Source organism: Xenopus laevis, chromosome 2L (genome assembly GCF_017654675.1).
Source record: "Xenopus laevis strain J_2021 chromosome 2L, Xenopus_laevis_v10.1, whole genome shotgun sequence".
Classification (NCBI taxonomy): Eukaryota; Metazoa; Chordata; class Amphibia; order Anura; family Pipidae; genus Xenopus; species Xenopus laevis.
In genome coordinates, this window is record NC_054373.1 from 36997479 (window position 1) to 37004384 (window position 6906).

Consider the following 6906-nt stretch of genomic DNA (forward strand, 5'->3'; position numbering starts at 1 on the left):
TGGATTTGTCATGGATCAACCGATATGTATTGATGGTAACAAAGGGAATGTATCATGAATTAAACATCAAAGTTATTGAATATTATAATAAATTGATACTGTTTCTGTCATTGATATTGTTATGTCATTTATGTGGGTGATTTCTCAGTTATTTCAGTTGTACTGCAGGAGAATATAATGAAGGAATGTAGCCCATTCCTGAATTCTTCACTAAATTTGATAACTAGCCACTAGGAGCAACAAAAGCAAGTATGTCCTGAAAAAACTTTGCTTGCCCAAAAGTATTGGTTTAGTATGAGAAATTAACCTACATGTGGCCAAGGCAAATAGCAAGACAAGGAATAACAGCTTGTGACATAATACTGGCTTGCAGTGATCCACTGCAAATAGTATGCCTTTTTTCAATATATATTTTACTGTATATCACACATCCTGCATATGCAATAATAAACAGTTTTGGGAAGACCATCTCCCATAGAGCCCATTTTAAGCAATTAACTAACATTTAGCATTTAGCATTAATTTGGGCCTGATTTGATGACCCACATTCTGGGCCAAACTGGTCTCATCTGATCAGCGAGTATCATATAGATGTAACAATGTGCTCCTTGTCCAAAATGATTTTCAAACCTGCCAGATATCAGTTGGTAAGGCTCATTTGTGGGACCCATACATGGGCAAATAAGCTGCCAACTCAGTCTGAAGGGGATGTTGTAAAGCATATCTCTGATGTCTTTGCCCTCACCACTCAATATATTCTCTTCACTTGACTATGGGAGCCGCTGTCATTTGCTATTCAAATGATCCACCACAAAACCCACTTCCTTCTGGGCTTGTGTGTGTACGGCAAACTGACAAGGAGCCAAAAAAACTCAAACGTGCACTTAAAGCACCACCACAAACCCATTACCTTAGCGGTGACGTCTCGCACACCTACACAGAGGACAACCAGGGCAGTGTGGGTTTGAGTGTACAGCAATAACTCTGCAAGGAGCCATTTAATTTTAAACTATATGCAGGAGCCTCTAAAATTAAACCCTGCAGATCTGCAAAATTTCTACCATACACACAGTCTTACAGATGAAATTGCCTTGATGTCTCAGTATTCTCTTGTACAGTTCACACAGCAGTACAAAACATTTCTCACAGTGGTTCAGTTCCTAGAAAGAAAACTAGGATTCAACCTTACCAGAAACAGGTTGGGAGTAATACCAATAGCCAGTGCAAAAAAAAAAAGGTAAAAGCTTACCTAGTGGGCCCTTTTGCATGTGGTAGAGGTAGAACTCCAGTTCCCGTCCTCCAGCGGGTGAATCTGAGTCATGGCACCAGCTGTTGAGTCTGGACCATGGTGATACTGTAGGTTTTTCCCAATGATTCAGCTACGCCTTGATCAAAGTTTCAATCAGAAAAGGAAGTTTATTTAACAAGCACAGAATGCAGAAGCATTCAGTATGTGGGAAAAATCTCTGCCCAAGCTGACCAGTACACAAATATTTATCAAATATCATGTCATATCAAACACGTTGTCTTTACTTAATTGGTTAAAGCATTACTGTGCCATGATGCTAAGGATAACTTTGTATCTGGGTAGAAAGTTTGTCCCTGGCTAGAGTTACCTTTTAAACAACTTAATTTCAAATAACCACAACTTAATGTTTTAATAACCATTGATATCTAAATTTCCTTTCTAACTAGGCGTTGGTTATTAGGTTTTGCTGTTTTTTAGCTGTTACTTATCAAGTAGCTTTATTTCTATAAAAGATAAATTGCTTATGAAAAATATATTGCTTATATGAGCTAAAATGTTAAACTGATATATGTAACAGGTAAAAATGATTGCTCAGCTATTGGGGATGGGCTTCTCAAAGTAATAGACCTCACAGCTACCTCTACACTCGCTGCAAGGCAGTTCCCTATACTCTCTATGGGAAAACTACTTAGAAATAATTATACACTATACAGTACCACTTCTACAGCATATAGCACATTTTTATAACAGACCCTTAGCTATAATATGGCAAACTCTGTTCTGTAAATTACAAGGATATTAAAAGTCATCAAGGAGCTCCTTAAGGAGTTCCTCAACTATTTAAAATGCACAAGTTCCTTAATAAAGATGACAAAACTTGGAAAGCAACTTCTGTTATCCTATATAATTTACAGTCAGGGAGGGTAACCATTCAAGCCAAGTCAAGAGATTGACAGTAATGGCGATCAAAATACCCCATGTGCCCTAACTTTTGAGGCTACAACATGCAGGCCAAATGTGTTTGTGTTCTGCACAGTTTCCAGCTCTGCAGGGGGGTGGCAAAACAGTTGAATTATTGCTTGAAAAAGTTCACTGAAGTATATCCAAACAACACAATTGCAACACTTACCACTGTAGTACGATGAGGCAAATTCATGCATTTTGCCACCTAACAAGAAGAAAAATGCTTAGGTGGCAAAATATTCAAATTCATCACTAGTGCTATAGCTGAAAGGGTGGTGGCACATGTAGCATTTAGTAGATTAGTTGCCAAGGGACAAATCTCCTTTTCTTAGGGCGGCTAATCTCCCTGAAATCCCTTCCCGCCAGGTAGAATATGAATTGTGAGGCAAATTCGAATAACTTCAGAAAACCAAAGTGATCCGAGTGCCATCACACTGGGAAGGGAAGGCATTTCAGGATGATTAGTCACTCGAAGAAAAGGAGATTTGTCGCTGGTTGATTAATCTTCTCAAAACAATACATGTGCCACCACCCATAAGAGCTCCTGTAGTAATATAAACAAAAGGTGCGAGAAATGATCTTGGACCGGACCACTGTAGTCTGCAACCACCATATTCACTATAAGTTTTAAAAAATGTTTTACTTTTATTTTTACTATTCAAGAAAAAAATGTAAAAGAGTTCCTATAACAGCTAATTACTAGTCTATTTCTTAACAGAATCCTATACATTTGTTTACCACGCATAAAACCAATAAATATAGGTTTTCAGTGCAGAATAATAGTAGGCTCTCTGACCTGGCTAAATGATAGCCATTCATTTTCAAGTGCTTTTCAAGAACCCGAAAAGTGTTTAACCTGACAACAATCAGTAAATTGGTACTTGTACTAAAGAAAGGACACTATAAAGCTCGAAAGATTGTATATATTTTAAAAGATCAAGTTCTACTTCACTTTATTCTACAGTTACAGAATAATTAGACTTTCTTGAAGCTTCTGACATTTCCCACTAGAAACATGTACAAGAAAGCTTGGCAATTCATTAAAGGTAACACAAATCAATCAATAGCTATCAAGATCAAAGCTCAATTCTCCTATTAAACATAGCCACCTGGTTTCAGGCAAGGGCTTGGTGGGGGTGAAAAACAATATGTAATGCTTCACATAAGTGCTATTAACTATATGAAGCACAAGAGCCATGAATATCCTGTAAATCATATCCTTATAAATGGTGCTGTGATGTCATCAATTATACTCTGGGCTTAGTGATGTCATTTCTTTCACAGGACTCACTGAAATGTGTGTATTATAATAATTAACGTACTCCAGTTGCAAAATATAAGGATATCAGAAGTCACCTTGGAGTTCCATGACCTGTATAAAAACACTTGGCCTTCGGCTTCATACTTTTATGTGGTCATGGAACTGCTCAGTTACTTAAAATATCCTTATATTTTACAATAGGGGATACTGTACTCAATATATATTCAACAAACCAATAATAAGGAAAATATTTCCCTAATATCTCTGTATTGGGCATCAAAAATACCTGAATACAAATTGAGTACTATGGCAAAAGAAATGGTCTGAGTCTCCCTCCACAATACAAATTTTATATTTGGTTCTTATTTTAGCTACAACCGGAACACATTTTATTTTCGCATCTGGTTCACAAAGCACACTATTCCCCTCAATATTAAAACTCTTCAGGCATTATATTTCCACCTGGACATTTACTAATAACAATCTAAAAGTACATAATTTTGATCGAGTAGGTCTGTATTCGGGCGAATTCAAATCGTACAAATTGAAGGAATAGTGCATTTGATCAAATTAGATTCAAAGTTTTTCCCCAAGTCTACCAACTGACTCCAAATAGGTCATAGGAGGTCCCCCATAGGCTAAAACAGTAATTCTGGAAGGTTTTAGATGGCAAATGGTCTAATTTTTAAAGAGACAGTACATGATAACTGACGATATTTGAAATTTTGAAATTTTTTCAAATTCTAATCGAATTTGGACTATTCCCGAGTCGAAGTACACAAAACATTGCTCGAAATTCCGATTTTTTTCATTTGAAAATTCTCCTTGACCTTTGATAAATATGCCCCTAAATAATCCCAATAGGTTGGTTTTGCTTCCAATGGATTAATTATATCTATATATAGTATATATCAAATAAAAGGTACTGTTTTATTATTGTAGAGCAAGGAAATGATTGTTCAAAAATCTGGTTAATTTGGATAAAATTTAGGGGCCCATTTACTTAGTTCGAGTGAAGGAATAGAGGAAAAATAGTTTGAATTTCAAATGTTTTTTTTGGCTACTTCGACCTTCGACTACGACCTTCGACTACGACCTTCGACTTCGAATTGAACTAAAAATCGTTCGACTATTCGATAGTCGAAGTACTGTCTCTTTAAAAAATTCTTTCGACCCCCTAGCTTGATGGATTAAAATCCTTCAAATCGTTCGATTCGAAGGATTTAATCGTTCGATTGAACGATTATTCCTTTGTTCGTTCGATCTTAGGAATAGCGGTAAATCCTTCGACTTCAATATTCAAAGTATTTTACTTTGACAGTCGAATATTGAGGGTTAATTAACCCTCGATATTCGAGCCTAGGTAAATGTGCCACTTAGTCTATGGGAGACAGCCTTTTCGTAATTTGTAGTTTGATAATGGATCTCATACCTGTATATGCTTCATAGTCTAACCTTACTTATATAGGGCATGCATCAGGGTAACTGCAGGGAAAGTTCCCACCTGATGTATTTTTGCTAAGCCAGTGATTATACACTCAGGGGGTTATTTATTAAAGGTTGAGTTTTAGAGTTTTGTGAGCTTTTATGAACTCACAACTCAAATGATTTCTAATTTATGAAAAAACTCATGACTCAAGGAACCTCTGTCATTGACGTCTATATTACCTGGACAGGTTTTAGATGTATTTTCGTATTAGATATTTCCTGGCAAAAGGGGTAACATTCAATTAAATCCGCCTCTTAGTAAATTTGCAGAGTAACGTCCATTTGCCAGAAGGAAAATTCGCCTGCCGATAGAGTGCGAAAAGGCTAATAAATAAAAAAAATAAACATGTAACCCAAATAGAAATATGCTTAATAAAGTTAATTGAATAGTGAACTGCTACAATAACTTCACTGTAACATTGCATTTATATATTCTTTCCCCACTTACACGTGTTCTTCTAATAAAGCGACTTTATTACCGGGTCGCCTTTTGCTAGCACACAATAAAAGTGATATACAGTATTGTATAGCATAAATGCATTCTTGGCCAGCAAAATGCAAAAACAAGCCATCCTTATACCAGCAGCAAATAAAAACGGCTTATTTAGAGCATGTTTCTTTCTCCGTACCCCCCTGTACGGAATATAACAGAAAGCTTTTATGGTAATTTAGTTGCAAGAAGAAGCTTTGCTGTATGAGACAAGCACTTTGTGCTGGAATCTATAGATCTCTGCTCAGGCATGAGTCACACCCACAGATATATTAAACAATTCACCAGTAGGGCTGTAATGCACAAAACTCCTGATTCCTGACTCAAACGCTACTGTTCTGTTACTACATTCCGCATTTCCTTTCACTTCCACAACAGCTTTGCCTTTTTATATTAAATAATAAATCCACAAATACTCTGAGGAAAATGTAGAATGCTGAGTGCAAAACAACAAATCTGGGAATGCTTCCTGCCTTCAGCTAATTATGTCTGAGCATCTGCGATTGGTGGGACTTTGGTGTTCAAACAACTCTTTGCAGCATGTGGGGAAAAACAATTTGGGCAATGTCACTCTTAATGAGAAATTGGCACTGAAGCGAAAACCGTAAGCTTTTTTTTTTCTTTTACAGATTTTAATAATAAACATATATTATTAGATCAGTTGTTTCAAAAGTGCTTGCAATGATAGAAGTGAGGTCAGATACAATAGCTGAAAGTGTGGGGGTCATTTAGTGGTATCTTGCACCCAGTTTAATTATTGAACAGGAGTTGAGGGGAAGCATTATAAAATACAGCACTGCAAACACAGGCAGCACTGTATTCATGGGGGAAATATAGCTTCATTTCTGCTTGCAGGATATGGTATAAACATGCAAAAAACATGAGGGTTTTTTTTTTTATTGCACTTTGCTTCATGACCCCTGTGACTGGATGCATTTCCACTTGCACTATTTCATGCAATGTTTGACAAATGCAACCTCCTTGTCTCCCTGATGCAAAGATGCATCATCAGCGTGCTTGCAGATTCATGCAGCATGCGTCCAAATGCACTTCTTGCATACTCCCTACCTCTGGCCTATTCAAAGGCAGCTCACAGTACTAAGAGTGCTGGGTTATCAAGTGTTATTCCTTGTTTCCAGGCTATTTTTTTTTTTAAATAAAAAAGTGTTAGAGATGACTATTACATGGATCTTTGGCGCACTTCTTAATTATGTTTTACTTTCTCTGACCTTCAACATCTGTCTGTAAAGTAGGCTTACCGGATCAATTAAGTAATAAGTAAGGCTGCAAGTGTTGCAAATGGAAAACATTTAAGGTGACCAGATTTTGTTTGTGAAGATTCTCATGCATCCAGGTCATGGTCTGTAGAAATAAGATGGTATAACATGTTATATCTGTAGAAATAAGACGTTTCACCAGTCATCCAACTGACTTTCTCAATTCAGAATAACTTGT